This window comes from Monomorium pharaonis, chromosome 2 (genome assembly GCF_013373865.1).
Source record: "Monomorium pharaonis isolate MP-MQ-018 chromosome 2, ASM1337386v2, whole genome shotgun sequence".
Lineage (NCBI taxonomy): Eukaryota > Metazoa > Arthropoda > Insecta > Hymenoptera > Formicidae > Monomorium > Monomorium pharaonis.
The window spans coordinates 31,879,508-31,896,653 of NC_050468.1; the positions used below are offsets into that span (position 1 = coordinate 31,879,508).

General features: G+C 31.2%; 1 long non-coding RNA gene across 1 annotated transcript; it reads left to right on the forward strand.

Annotated features, from left to right (window-relative positions):
* The first annotated feature begins 12,099 nt into the window (after nucleotides 1-12,099).
* On the forward strand, nucleotides 12,100-16,501 carry LOC118644606. Its single transcript, XR_004962381.1, has 2 exons — nucleotides 12,100-12,799; nucleotides 15,510-16,501. It is a non-coding gene; the product is annotated as an uncharacterized LOC118644606 (long non-coding RNA).
* The last annotated feature ends 645 nt before the right edge of the window (nucleotides 16,502-17,146 follow it).

Here is a 17,146-nt window from a genome sequence, read left to right on the forward strand (position 1 = left end):
CTTAAGGTGTATTCCCAAGCCTATGGATTCTTTTTTCTGTAGATAATCTACTTGACAATTTATTCGCGCGTGAACCTTTATGGAAAAGGACTTGGTGATCTGCATTCTTCAAGGAGCGGTTTCGAATCCATAAGGAATTTAGGTCTATGAGACTTTCTCAGGAGTCAATATCACATCTTTATTGACAAATCTTTTTAAATAAAGAATTTATAATTAATTTAATTTTAAGCAAAAATTTATAGATAAATATTTTTTTACATAATTTTCAATTTTTTAATAATTATTTTAATAAATAATATTTGTTTTATAAAGTTCTTATTAAGATAAATCTTACTGGTATCGACGAAAAATATAGTTTTGCTATACTAATCTATTCACATTCTTGAAGCATAATCTTTCAAATTTTTAATTTTCTACTTTGAAGAACTCTGCAATTTCACACAGAAATCGAATTTAAATTGGTCAAAAAACTTTTCAATTAAAATCTAAACATTTTAATTATAATCTGACAAGCTTAAAATGTAGAATATAAATATTTAAGAACTTTTATTCGATTAGAATGAGTTTTTATTCGATTGAATATTTTTGTTATTTTCTTGATTATTTCTTAGAAATCTTTAAAGAAATTAAATATATTTAATTATAGCACTTTTGTAAATTTTATTTTGTACGTACAAAGATTTGAATTTAATATATCAAAAATTTATTTTTCATTTTTTTATCAAAAGAGTGAAGAATTAAGCATTAGAAAAAGGTCATCAATACTGGTATCTATCTACTTTGTTTTTGAATATTTTTAAAACCTACAAATAAAATAAGATATAAATGTAAACTTGAAAGTTTTTTATTAGATTGTGTAGTTTTATATTTTGTAATAATTAATGTTTTTGCAACATAACTATAATGAACGGAATGAAATAAATTAGAGAATTTGAGCCCTAAAACTGACATAGACAGTGATGGCAGAATTCAGACTTGGGTTCATACGGCTAATAGAGATGTCTATATTGATTAACAAAGACAATTTTGTAAAATATATTTTTATGAATTAAATAATAAAATTTATATTATAAAATAAAACAACTAGAATTATATAATATTTAAAAAATAAAAGCAATTTAAGAATTAAAAAATGAAAATATACTATTTAAGAAGTAGACAATTTATATGAAATAAAATTATATTACGAAAAGGACAGACCATATGTCTCTGACATATTTGTTCTCAATATAGCAGAGAAAAATGCACCGGTTTACGCTCCACGAGGATTTTATGTTTCATACCACATGCATTTAATAAGAAAAATACGAAAGAGAAATATACAAACAAAATAGTTTTACAAAGATAGAAACATGTAAAATAATATTATCAATAATATACTTTACTATATTATTTGAATTACGCAACTTACAAAAGAAAATCATTCAAATTTTATTTTTGTTTTTGCAAATTTGTTTTTAACAGATCTTATATAGAAAAAAAATTATGAATATATAAACACGAGTTTTTATTTCTTTATTTAAGCAGATCATGCTTTTGTCAGTACTATTAGATAATGCAATGTTTCTGAGAAATAATGACAGGGGGGATATATGTATGCAATAATGTCGCTTTTTAAGGGGCTTATACCAAAAATTGGCGATCTTTCTTTATTAATAAGTTAATAAAAATTAAATTATAAAGCAAATATATCTAATATACAAAATATCGATATTTGTGACAATTTTGCAATTCTTTGCTCGTATAACTAGTAAAGGCCCGGACACAGACTCTTGCATAACGCATAATGCATAACGCATAAGAGAATTAACCAATCAGAGGTCTTTATTTCTATCTTAGGAAAGGAAATAGACGACTCTGATTGACTGATTCTCTTATGTGTTATGCAGAAATCAAACAAGATCGCGACTTTTCGTTGTTTCTCCGCAATTTTTCCGAACGCGCGGTCCCGTGTCCGATGATGGGAACAGTGAAACATGAAGCAACGTCGAGAGGGGGGGGAACGTCAGGATGAGGCTGGTACAAAGAAAAGTGCGGGGGCGAGGGGATGAGGAGAGACCGCCGCGGTGCGGGATAATGCTTAACAAGCCGACTTGAAAGGACAGTCGCCATTTTGAGTCAATACTTGAAAGTCTTTGCTCATTAAGAATATTTTACATCTACCTTCCACACGCGACCGACATCGTTGTTGCCTTTCTATAACCGACGCCATCTCTGTTCTTCTTTCTCGCCCCTTGCGATCCAGCTTTCTTTTTCTTCTCGTCCTCTCTTGCTCTCGGCTTCGAGAGCCGCTCTTCTCTTCCTCCCTCTTTGCTTCCTCCTCCTCCTTCTTTTTCTCATCTTCCTCCTCGCGCAGGGGCGGTTGCACCCTCGAAGATGGAAGTTATTTACGCAGCACTCGGAGTACGCTTCACCGTCGCGACCCCGTAGCCGACCCTCACCCCTAGCGTTTCGATCTGGTCTCCCCTTTGCCACGCTAACACGGTGCCCCCGCCTCATCGCCCTCGCCCTCGCCTTCATCGGGCATGCAGCAGCCACTGGGCAAGGTAGGGTGGCCAGCGCCAACCCCCATATCCCTGTTCTCTCCCGGCGAGGGATGGAGAAATCTCCGACTTCGCCATGGGGGCCCACCTTCGCGCGCCCTTCCAGCAACGTCGGGTAAACACCGTCCCATCTCGCGGCGTTTTTCCTAATTCCTACCCAATTTCGCTTTTAGCATTTCAATTTCTACCTTCCTCCCGCCCCTACCTCCGATTTCCCCTGTCCGCCGCGTCGGAATGACGGATTATCGTCGGACGAGCGAGGGCTCGACGAGGAAAGAACCCTGTGGGCGGAATAGATGAGCGAAAATGACGAATAGCTGCACACGATGGATGAATGTTTATCGTGAATCTGGGACAAGTCTCTCTCAGAATCTAATGTAATAGCAATAATGTTCGTTTTTTCAACGATGCATACTATTATAATTGTTTTTTCATTGTATGATTTCTATTACTTTGTAAATTCTGAATTTCATATTTTAAACAGTTACATGTGGGGAACATGGCAGACTAAATTCTTATTACAAATATAAAGGATACGAGTGCATTTGGCGACTATATTTTGCAATAATATAAATATATAAGATTAGACCTGTTAGTTACCATCGCAGACAACACACAACATCCAATGTCCAATTTTGATCTTTATTTTGTCTAGATGTCCATGGATGCAATACAAATGTTTTAAGAACATACATTGTTGAATGTTGAAAATACATTCATATTTGGTTTAAAAAATGTTCATTTTACGCACGTTTAAAAAAATTCTTATGTAAAATAATTGTCTATTCTTTTTGACATATGATATAAATGATAGCATATACTTATGAGAAAAATATTTTTTTGAGAATTGACCTAGATCAGGTTTAAAATTCTCACGAGCTCATGAACTTCAGCTGAAGTTTTGAAAAGTGCTGAAAGCTGAAAAGTGCTGAAGTGCTGAAAAATCTGAAATTTTTTAAATAGAATTTCTAATTTTTATTGCATATTTTTGTAGTAAATATTGAAACGTCAAAACAATGATGACATAAGTTTTTTTAATTGTTTGTTTTATTAATATGATTATTTAACATTCAAAAATTTTTTTTAAAATATGTGTTGTATATTTAAGAATTAAAGAAACTAAAATTGGTCTTATTTTGATCATTAAACAAATTTAAAAAAGATAGATGTAAGTGGAGTGTTTGTTTTTAATACAACTTGAAGTTAAGTTGTTAACAGATTATTATTTGCACAACATATAGTATTATAACAAATCTAATATCTGCGCGTGACATTTTAACGATATAGAACTTTAGTATCATTAAGAGTTACAGAATAACTCTATTAATTTGTTAGTATATTTTGTGGAATTAATAAATTTGTAACAAATTAACTTCAATTTGGATTAAAAACAAACGCTCTATTTATACATATCTTAAAAAAAAAATTTTTTTTATGATTGAAACAGGTCTTATTTTAGTCCGTTTAGTACTTAAAATGGTCATTTTTCAGACGTCCAGAAAAGTAACACGAGACGTCTCTAAAATGTTCTAAAGATGTTTAAGCATCTAATTTGAATGTTTGAAATACGTATGGATCGACCACTACGTACATTTTTCATACGTTTTTAAAACGGCTGCGTGCTGGATGAGGATCGGGGATGTATTTAAAACAAGTAGCTCAAGATTCTTCAAGTATGTACTGATATTTCATAAATATTTTATAATGTACGCGAGAGTGTGTATGCGTGTACTAAAATATTAAAAAATATATATAATCCTTGGCAGTATCTGAATAAGAATTTTTGTGATATATAATAGATACAATAGAAATTTTTGTAGATATCAAAGAAGTGTAGTTAATTTGATTGAACTTTAATTATACAGTGATAAAAAGCTATTATTTTATCAATGGTAATTGTAATAATAGTAAATTAAAATAAAAAAAAATTGCTTCTTTATTTTCAAGTTATACATTAGATTCCTTGGTGAACAGTCATCCCTTATTGTACATACATCTCGCTGCGTTTCGTATTCATACGTGTCAAATAATTCACCGTGTCCAGAACAAAATAATTTTTTCGTCATAAAATGTTTCCGCTAGTTACGGGCAATGATTCATATCCGTAACCGTGCCTCGCGCAGAGGAGCGCTTTTTAAATCGTCACGCGGTTTTTTTTCAGTTTTGCCTCCCCGCGAGTCCGTGCCAGAAAAACAATGGAGCGCGATGTTTCCCGCGTGTGAAGACGGGGGTTAGCGCGTGGAGCGGGAGGGAAGAGGGCAAAGGGGTGGCTGCGAAAATAAATCAGGCCTGTACCGACGCGGCGACATTTCTCGTTCAATTGTATCAACTTTAACCCCTTCATTGTCTCATTTTTTTCTCGGCTATCGTTCTGCTCTCGCGCCGTTTGACCGGATTCGTCCGACCCTCTTCGCTCTCCTTTCTACGCGGCGCTCGCAGCGAACCCGCTTCGAAATTTGCCTGTGCGAACAATCGGCGTGCACAAATGGAACGCTCGAAAGCGCATATATATATAATAAGCCGTAAAGAGACAGAGAGCGCGAGAGAGGAGGAAAGGACGGCAGAATGAAACAAAAACTGGTCTCGCTATATAAAACAATAGGGGGTTCCTCTGACGGGGATGTGAGAACGTGAGCGGAAGATCGGGAGAGAGTGATTGGGAGAGAGAAAGAGAAAGAGAGAGAGAGAATTTAAGCAGAGACCAGAGAGGAGCAGCAACCCTATCGTGCGATGTGTGTGAAATTCAAGAACCTGTAGCGCCAAGAAGAACAAAACGCGCCGGTGCCAGCTGTGCGGTGCATACGTTATTAGCGCGCTGCTCTGTCCTCCTTAGGTCATGCTGCACCGGCACGCAGTCCGGATTAACTAACTTTGGGTTAGCAACCGGTTGCTTTGATAAATATAATTCCGGACCATCGGGCTTAGTTTTCATATCTCTCTTTCCTAAGATAACAAATGCACGGGGCTAGTCGAGAGGTAAGGTAAGTCAAATAACAAGTTACTTGCTTACCCTTTCATTATGTTTGATTGATGAAGGTATGCAGGTAATTTGTTACTTGAGACACTCGCCTGCCTACTAGTTTTGTATAAATTTGACACAAAGGGTGAAATCGACTCTTTTATGATAAATTTAAAAAGTAATAAAATTATATATTGATGTTAGTTGCAATGATTGGCACCTTTGGAGAATTGGAGAATATAAAGAAATGGAGTAATTTTATTTATAATTTATTTATATATATGAACTTGTAGACGATCTGTAATTTTCAGAATTGAATCTTGTCTGTAATTTTATCATACATTATTTATTTTATAATTTTATATGTTACATTTTTTAAACATATATTTGTATTTTATATATGTGCAGAGTGTTGGGTAAGTTAGTATTTTGCCTTCATTAAATTAAGTTGAAATTATAATTAAAGAAATTAATTTAATTATCTTAAAAGCTGTATGAACAAATAAATAATTTGATTAAAAGTCATGTTAAAATTAAATTAAATTAAAAAACTAATTTTTAAAAGCATTATTTACATTACATTAAAATAACGTAATTTTTTAAAATTAGATTTGTCTAAATAACAAAAAAATTACAATATGGACTATAACATGGTTAAATTAATTTAATACTTTATTTGTAAATTGTGTGTAAATTATAAAATAACAAACAAATATTATTTTTATATGAGAATGTATTTTTTCTTTTATATAAATAAATTTTTAACTTTAAGAAAAAGTTAATAAGTTAAAGTTTACGTGTCTTAAAAGTACATAAACTAGTTAAAGCAAAAATTAATTTATTCAAAAATAATTAAATTAAGTTAAAAATGATTAACTTTTTAACTTTATTATTTAACTTTCAACTTTTTAACTAATTACTACCTTATATATGTAAATGTATCTTGATTTCTTAGATATTTATTTTAATATATTACATATAAAATTTTAGATAAAATAATTACAATTTGTATCTCTTAACGGATGCTATGTTGTATTTTAATTATAAAGAAAAAGCATAGCAATTAGGAATTTACCGTATAGGTTTAATATTCAACAGGGTTGGCACTAATCAACGTTGATTCTCGACGAATCTTCGTATACGTGGCATGAATACATGTCTATTGGAAGTTCGTCAGAACCGGTGAGACTTTACGTACCCATGCAATGTGGTATCGGCAATAAGAAGCTCCTTCTTCTCAGCTTTGCATTTGCTCTGCCGGTGGTTTCTTCCCCTCGTCTCTACTCTCCTGCCTGTCGCTTCGCGAAACAGGTTCCTCTCTATTCGGGCCGTCTGCTATGTAACTTATTGTTTTCATCGAAAGGCGAGGGCCGCCAGAAGTGGCCCTTCGTCAAGTGAGAAAAACGAGACCGCGAAGCGCGTTCTCATAGGCGACGTCGTTGCGATTATCATACGGACGCCGGTTTTATTGTGCGCCCGTTTCTTTCGCAGTTTCATCGCGACGACGAAAGAAGCGGGATCTTTGGCGACGTTCTTTTTGCCAGCCACGAATTAAACCCTTCATCCAGCGACAGCGTGCGATAGTACGTCAGCGGAGACTGTTTTTGTAAGAAGATGGGTACATGATACGCAGCTTGCCATTGCTTTTGATTATCAAGCTTTATGATATTTGCATTTATGCATGCTTTAGCAATCGTTAATCTTTTTCTACGATTTTGGAAAAAAAAACCTATATCTAATATTAATTTTTTAATATTTAATATTTATATTTTAACTTTTAATTAAATCTTAGAGAAATATTGAAGAAATTAGATTTTTTAAATTTAAATTTTGTTAGCTACTTAGATCGCACAAAGTCTTTTGTTGTCAATCTTTTACAATTCAGAAATTATTGACGATTAACATATTAGAAAAAAAATGATTCTTGTTCATTAAGATTCTGATTTTTATGCGATAATTAATTAGCGGTGTTCAAAGCAATCGGTGTTTTCTGGAATTTTTGTGTGAAATATGCATAAATTACATTTTATCTTCGTAATGATGCATTATAATTCGAGAATTGGTTCATCACACACTGCCTATCTTCCTGTTCGCGATAGGATGGCCGGCAGATGTCCAAACGCAACGAGAAAGGATTGTCTTTTTTCTTTCGCGCAACTTTTCCTGGGCACCGCCCAGGTGTCCATTGTGGGTCCGAGCAACAATTCTCAACCCTTAATCCTTAACCCTTTGGTCGCGCGTATCCGCCGGCAAACGCCCATTTACCGATTCTGAAACAATGGTGACCGGACCGCACCCCGGATGCGCACGTTTATTAAGTAATGTCCCCCTCTGATTTGGCGCCCGGCAGCTGCCCGAGCAAAAAAGCCACTGTAGCTATTGTCTATCGTTTCTCTTCTGGATCGACGACGGTTTCGTAACGACGACTTTGAACAATCATCACCTAAGAAAGACGAAGAATGGAGAGCGACCTGTCTTACAGGTACTGAAACACGTTACAGCTTTTAATTTTCCAAGTTCCTCATTTCGAACTTCAACAATTGCTCTTATCTTCTTTTCAATCAGTATTATAGTAAGAAAAAATAAATTACGAGTTTATTAGCTAAATTAATTTATTTCTTGTATAAACATGTTTTTATTTTACTTAATATAAATTTTTTTATTTTTAATGTATATTTTAAATTATAAATAGTTTACTTATTATAAATACTTTAAATTAATTTTTTTGAAAAAAAAAAAATTATTTTATTACAAAAAATAATTGATAAATTAATTTGCATAAATAATAAAATTTAATATTACTTGTTATAAAATAGCATCTTAATTAATATTTTTCTTTTACATCTATTAAGATTTAATTTATAAACAATCGTTTATAAATTGAATTTGTAAATTAAAATTAAAGACGAGCAACTTATTTACATTTATGCGTCTTAAATTGCTAATGCTTTGATAGTTTTTAGTAATTAAAATAATACTTTGATAGTCAAGTAACGCTGTCAAAAAATGATCATTTTCTAATCTTCTTATCGCATAACTCTTTAAAAATAAAAATAGACTTATTCAGTTTTATTTTATTTGCCATTATATAATTATTGTTTTAATTTATACAGTACTTTTAGTAAGAATGTCTTCTTTTATTAAATTAAGAGAAAATCACTCACCTCGAGACCGTTATCCATCGACCGACATTAGCACAACTGAGTCCATAAAGTATTTGAAAGTCCAGTTTTTCTGTGACGAGTATGTCCAGGGGGAATCCCCGTGGTGTTCTTAAGGGGTCACGTGAAACTCGAGCGGGTCCACCCCACTACGTGGTCGACGAAAGGGTGGCCCTTGTGGAACGGGTCTTCCATTCACACAAAATGCAAGAGGCCAGTTTGAAAACGGCCGGCCATCAAATCTCTACGTTGCGTCTAAATTATTTCGGCAATCGTGCGACCAGTGCAAAACACGGGAAGTAGGCATCGTCGGAAATGGTGAGATTAAAAAGATTTATATAGAAAAATACTATTAGACTCAAGAAGAACTATTATACATTATTGAATATTATACATTATTTGAATTCAGTATTGTTTACAATTGTACACTATTCTAATAGTTTTCTGCGAGTTTAGTCGTATTTTTTAAGAGGAAGGTTAACATTTACAATTATAAAAATAATGATTATCATTTTTTAAATCTAGTTTAAGTTGATCAATTAATAATTTTTTTTTGCAATGTACAATAAATGAAAATAGGAAAAAAGTTAATATTTACAATTTATAATTACTGCTTTAGTATATATTATGTATGCGCGTTAATCGTGATTTCTTTCATAAATAAATGTTATATTCTTAAATATAAGGAAAATGCTTGTTTAAATATTTGTAAAATTTTATAGCAATTTATTTTAATTTTATTAAAATAATATATGTTTCAACTGTCAAACATTAAATGTAAATTTCAAATAATTTTATAAATAACGTTCTTTTAATATCTTGTAATTTTTTCTTTAAAATTCTATGATTAAAGGATTTAATTAATTATTTTTGTCAGAATATTTTAATGTGCGACACAATGGATAAAAATATACATTGACAAATAAAAATTTATTGTTGGAAACACTCGAAGCTTATCTCTTATATAACTTTTAACCATATTTTGAATTAATATATGTAACATGTAAATTTATGTAATTTTTTTACAATTGGTAGTCTATTATTAGGCAAATTATTTATTTTAAATTACACACACACACACACACACACACACACACACACATGCACGCACGCACGCAAATATATTATACTTTATTTCAATTTCATCTTTTTATCTATAATGGCGTCTGACGTCATTTATATGTTTTTCCATAAAAGACGTATGATTCAATAATGACTTAAATAGGTTACACATGTTTTTAGCAAACTTCAGTTTTTCTTTCATCATTGATAGAGTAAAATGGCTTAATTAATGATAATGTCTAAAATACTGGCAATTCGATCTTAAATGCTTTTCTAAATATATCAATTATATATATTACGTAGAACTACATATAATTTTACTTAAATTCTTTAAAAATCTACATTATTATTATTATATTTTATTAAAAGTCTTTAATTAAAAAAAATTTAATTGTATGAAAGTTTCGAGCAATATTCAGTCTTATTAAAAAATGTGAAAGAAGGTAGTTATGAAAGTAAATTAATTTTAATAAATTAATTTTAAACTTAAATTAATAGAAAGTGTCATAAAAATGTTTTATTTAATAAACTTAAAAATAAATAAAAAAAAAATTATTAAAAAATTGAGTGTAATTACACAGTTTAATTATATTATATAATTATATATTATAATTATTAAAGTAATTAATAATATGTTTATAATTTTTGATATTGTTTTTAATATCAATATTCTGAGAAAATAAAGTTTAAAATTGATTTATAAGATATTTTAAAGAATCTTTAAACCATCTTATGATCCAATTTTGAACTTTGTATTGTTTGAGTTATAAATGTAAATTCTAAAATGCAAGTGACTTTGACGTGATATTTTAACCTTTTGTGGTTTGTTAATCTGTAATAATTTCTCATTTGTGTGTACTTTTTTGTTATATAATTAGCCCTTTTTTCATACAACAGTGATTTCAACAATTATTTTATTTAATAAAAAAATAAACTAGTTTGTTTATTGAGATAATTAATTTTTTTGTTAACATTAGACGAAGTAAAAAATAATTTAATAAACCAAAGTATTATTAGCCAAATATATATTTAAAAAAGTAAACAAATTTTTTTATGTATGTAAGCCTAGTAATTGGGCCATTTACTTTATTCCCTTTAATTCAGTTAAATATAACTTAGTATTTGGTCGTCTAGAAATAATGTCATTAATCTTAGAAAGATCAATTAGTTGCCGGTTAATTCTCACGAAATACGTCTTCGACCATTTCCTTCTTGATTGTCCGTGAAATTATAGCGCATAACTCAACCGTCATAATGATCAGGCGGATTTTATACTCCACGACTTTTATAAAGCTGTATTTGATTTTTGTTCGCGCATAATTACAGTTAATTAAAGATTGGGAAAAGAAGTCCTTACATCAAATAACGTCAGGCAAATTTGTTACGATGTTCTTTATTTATATATTTCTTAATAACCCTAATCATTGATAATAAAGTTATTGATATTAAAAAATAATTAAAATAAACATTAATTAAAGTTTGAGATAACTTTTTAAAACATTTTTTTTTATATAAATTATATAAAGAATTTAATTATAAAATAAGAGAGAGAAATAATAAATTTTTAATGTATCGACATATTTATGTATACTTGATTTGATTATTCATTGCTGATGTAATTATGAAATTAACACTAATATATATATATATATATATATATATATAATTAATTAATTAATTAATGAGTTTGATAAAAATTATTTTAAATAAATAAAGTCCAATTTTTAATTTGAATTTGATAGGTTACACAATTCTGCTTTGTAACAAAGACTGTTCAGAATTTTACAAATTAGGAACAATATAAAAAAATTTTTTTATATTGTTAAAAATTTATATATTAAATATTAAATATATATTAATAATTCTATAAATTGCAAAACAGATAATTATAATAATTTGTGCAAGATTTCGTGGATAAATTGTGTTTCTCGAAGATTGTATCCTTGCTCTGCCTTTGATCCTCGAAGCCGACATCCCTTTAACTGTACGAAAAAGGTCGAAATCTCTCGAAAATTGCAAGACGTGCCGTAGAAAATAAAAGAGATGTCCAAGAAGAGAGAGAATTAATTGGTAACGACAATGCGGTTGCTTAAAATGTCGGCCGCGGAATTTTCCCCGTCCATAGCTTTCATCTACCCTCTACCCCGACGTGCGGTGGTCCGAGTCTGATGTGGAAGGAGGTAGAGCCCACCCACTCCGGTTCGTACGTCGAAGGTACGGAGCCATTGATTTTGAATATGTAATCCGAGGCATTTTATTATTCCATCGTACTTGGCACAGAGGGAGGAGAAGGTGGACAGGAGAGAGGGAGGGAGGACAGTGGAACGGGGCGGTTCGACCTCCACCGCCATCGACCTTCGTCCCCATCGGTAAGGGGGATGGCGGTCGTGAGGGGGCGATTCGATTCTTTTTCTCTCTCCCGCTTTCTCCTCCACTACCACCACCGTCACCGGCCGGGTTCTTGATGCGTGATTGAATATTTTTTCGCTATGTGCGATTGGTTCGTCGTAACGGTGGCAGGCAGAATGGACGAAGGAGGTGGGGAGAGTAGAGAGGGTGGCCTACGGCGACGGCAGCGGCGGCGGTGGCGGCGGTAGTGGTGGTTGCAGCCACCTGTCAAGCAAAAGAATCGCCATGGTAACCAGGCCCCGCCGCCATCGGCCGAAGGGGCTCGTTCGCCGGGGGTGGCGACCCGGACTCGTAGGGATGCCCGCAAGGTTCATATTGAATTTTAAGAAAGTTTCCATCGGTAGCGCGGAGAGACGAGCGAACTATACCCGGACAGAAAGCGAGAAAAGGGTCGCGGAGGTTGCGCTAGCAAGCATCTCCACATCTTTACAATTTACTTTATTAAAAGAAAAAAATTTATCATTTGCGATAGAATTTCAGATGTTGACGATCTTATATGCACATAGTATTTTTTTTAGTTTTTTCCAACGGCTGATACCAGTGTCATTAGAACATAAAGAAAACACAGATTTATCTTATTTTGATCGAATGAACAGGGAGAGAATCTGTAAAAGAGCAAGTCATAAACTTCTTCACTCAATGCAATGTGTGATTAAAAATGAGTGGTAAGAAATGTTTTCTTTATTGATAAACTCTTACTAATTTTTCTCTGTTATGCTGCATGTGTCGTTAATATGGAATTAATTTTATGTTAAATCAATGCAAAAATCTTGACTCTATTTGGCGTTGCTATTGTTACACTGTGCTAACATTGTTACGGTACTACGACAAATTATATTTTTGGAAAATAACGTTAAGAGTTGTTCATAATAAAAGTGGGTGTTATGATTAAGTTATTTACAGTACTATTTTACGTCAGCAAAAATAAATTTAAATAAAAAAATATTTGTCTTCAATTATGATAAACAAGAGCAGAAATGCACAAAAATGGAAGAAATATTTGTAAAGAATTTAGGAAATTTCCAATATTTTATTTATAGCATCTAGTATTTGTGTTTCTTTTCGAAATTTATACATTACAATCAAAGACAAAAATTTTTATTGACATTTATTTTTAATGATACACATATATCATTTACCTGTATTTACTAATAGACATAATGTAACAGAACTAATACCACTTTTTAAAAAAGATTAAAACTTTTTACTCTCTCAATATTACAAATTTAAAATAATTCCTGATACTTAAAAATTTCCAACTTTAATGTAGAGAAAATAGATTTTCAACTTTCCTTGTATTTAATAAAATATACAAGTTCTTAAACTTTATAGGTATTCATATTATGCGGTAAAAAATAATTATTCTTATTTATATTTATATTTATATTTAATATTTATATTAAATTATTTATATTTATATTTAATCATTATTTTTAATAATTATTTAATAATCTTATATTTCTGTAATTTAATTAATATGCAACAAAATGACATTATATAAATATAAATAGATTGTACATTATTATTTTATATTTATTATTAGTAGTTTTACATTGTACTTTCTTCTTAAATTATTTAAAATATACTTTAATTTCTTATATTAAACAAATAAAAATGTGGAACATTTATATAATAAATACACTTTACAATAAAGTCAAGAAATAAATATTTCTATATATTAAAAGATCTGAATAAATTTTAATCTTTATATCTATATTTATAAACATTGTTTCTGTGTTGTCAAAAGAATAATTTATTTTTTTATTCAAAAAGAAAGATTTCATTTTCTTAAGATTATATTTATTGTGTAACACATTCACAAAATTTTATTACAAATATATATTTTTTGTATAAAGATATGTAAAAACGTAAATAAAAAATATTAATTACAGCATAAAACATATATGAATATTTATGCTATATAGGTTGCTTGGAATACAATACGCGGTTTTTAACAATATATAAAACTAGAAAAGCATTCATGAGAATGTGTTTGTAAGAACATCCAAGTCATGATGCGATTACGACTATCCGCATTAGTCTGCATAATGAAGAAAATGAATAGGGGTAACTGCGATCGCGCCGCGCACGCCGTCCACAACTTTCTCTCCTTTAGAAATTTTCAAAAGGTTAAATTAGAGGAACTTGCTCAAGAGTTAAAATGCGAAAAAGTCTTACATGATGCTTTCAGAACTTTATTTTGCTTAAATACATTGTTAGTGAAAAGATGAAGCAGTACATTGAGGTTTAATGATGTTTTTAATACATTGGCTAACTTGAATTTTTAATTGCGTTATTTTTGGTATGTAAATGTAATGCTTTATTAATTATTTATTATCTTTATATTCTTTAATTTTTTAATTAAATGTTACATGGAAAGAGTAGTTTTGCTAAAGCATATCTAAAAATTTAACTAGATTCAGATCTAAAGATAATTCTGTTAGACTATCAAAATAATTACGTACACCGAAAAAAAGTAATATATCCAATTAGATATGTAGTTGCGGGCTGTCAACTATAGATACACTCAATACAATAATATATGCTATTGCAGTATCAACATTGCACTTGCATTAATAGTAAATATTATCGTATTGAGTATTTTATGTAGTTGGCAGCCCGCAATTTATACATGTTATATTGGCTATATTACTTTTTTTCTGTGTAGAATGCTCAAGCTGGTTACTAAAATATCACAACTTTGCAGCATTGCTCATTATGCTTTGAATGTCTTTCATAATCATTTTGATGGTCCAACAAAATTATTTTTAGATTTGTATTTAGTTAAATTTTTAGATGGTTTAATAAAATAGTTTTTTGTATGTATCTTTGAATCAAAGTATAAAAATGGCGATATAATTTTTTATTTATTTCTTATAATTCGATTTACATGATAACGTTTGTCAATAAAAAATTTGATTACAATTTATTCTTATTACGTAATGTTTGTAAATAATATGCTAAAAAATATTTAAAAATTTATCATAATTTTAATTAAAATTTTTATTTAAAAACACAAAAAATAATCGGAAAATAAAATGTCTTATATATATTAAACATATAAATTAAATTAAATTATATAATTTAATTATTACGTTATAAAATGTATTTTTTAAATAATTTTATCTTTTATTAATGTGCCAAGTCTCAATTATATGACGTAGTCTTTTTGATATGTTTTTGATATGTGTTAGATAATATTAATTTTTTTTTCAAGTAAAAGCTAGTTTAAAACCACTTTTTATTATTTCTTCTACTTGTACATTTTATAATGCTATTTATCTTCATATTTTTTTTGTACTCTTGTTAGACTTTTGTTTCCACATTAGTAACGATGCAGTCTTGTTTTGTCGTATAAAAATTTATGTATTCAAGGGTTAAACAACTTTGTGCGCGAGGATGACGCGACGGCAGAACTAATGGAGACAACGAGACGACTTTCTCCGTCTGCGGGGTCTCCGTGGGGCGGAAAAACACGGCGTCTGAATTCGCCGGGCGAACCACGCGCGCGGGAAGAGGCCGCAACCCCCCGAGGGTCGAGACCGAGCGAGGGAAAGTGAGGAACAGAGAACCTCGGCCCCCGTGAGGGGGCGACGGGAGGAATCGGAGGCCCTGTAATGATCTTACGGCCCTGGTAACTTTTTTAATCAGCGCCCGGTTTAATTATACGGTCGATGAGGAGGTACTCGCGCTCCTCCCCCCCCCCCCTCGGTCGCTCTTCTGGTGCTTCAATCTCCCCGTCGACTCGTTTCGGTTCACCCTCTCTTCTTCCTCCCGACGATCCCATCTCCTCGCGTCGAGCCCTCGACGCAGCAGACCCGGTCAGTCGTCCTAACTAGGCACCGACTCGCAAACAAGATTTGACTTATTGCGCCCGAGCGATTTCTCCGGCGTTTTCTCTTGGTCTTCGTTCCACGCGGGCGAGAGCTACGAGAAAACGGGGCAACCGCCTCGGGAAATTCCGAAATGCTTTTAATTGGAAGACCGCGACCGCGAGCCGATACCGCGATGATCAGGGAGCGCAGAATGGACGCGGATCCACGCCTCTTGATGGAGAATTCGCCGATGAAGTGCATTATCGTTAATTAGCGAGCACGCTCGGGAACGATCTCTTTCCCGCTTTCCCTTCTTTTGTTTCTTAAGTAATATGTATTTACTTTTGATGATCATCCTATTCGATACGCTTTTAATATGCATATGTTATGAACTTTTATTATCATTTTGAAAGGAAAGCTCTTCTCATTTACCTCATTTACATTGCGAACTAATAGGCACCATGAGCTGTCACAATTTTAAAATGAGAAAGAATACGATGACGGAGCATTCCTATTATAGTTGGAATGGCAAATACAGTCCATCACAAGTAAGATAAAAAACTCGTAATGATTCTTTTGTCTTTTAAAGATAATCTGCAATGTGTTTTTGTCTCCTGTTTTTTGTCTCTTTTTCTACTGTCTTTTTGCTTCTTTGCAATGTTTCATATTTACAAGATAAAGATTGAAATTGACAAACTATGAAAGAGATAAGAAGCATGTGTGACAAGAAACCTGATTATCGATAAAATAATCCACACAAAACAAAAAGGTAATAGACAAAAAACTAGAAACAAAATAAAAAGTATATTGCTAAAATAGCTTTTTTATTTACATAGAATAAATTAAATTTTATTGCTTCTTAAAACATAATTATATTAATAAATATTTAAAATTTATATTAAATAAGAATAGATCTATTAAAAATAGAATTAAGTATTTTTTATACAAATTATTATTTTTTGTATTAAATTATGTTTTATTGGATAAAATTCTTAACGTGTTTATAAAAAATTATTTAGTAAAATATTCTTTTGAATGTATTCTTTTGTTTTTTTGTTACTGTTATTACTTTTATTACATTTTATTGTTTAACGTATACTGTTTTGTAACACTTTGCAAGTAATGTAGTGCTTTTTATTAAACTTGTGTTAAGAAAAATTCTACTTTTATTTATTTTTAAATAGAAATTATCAAATG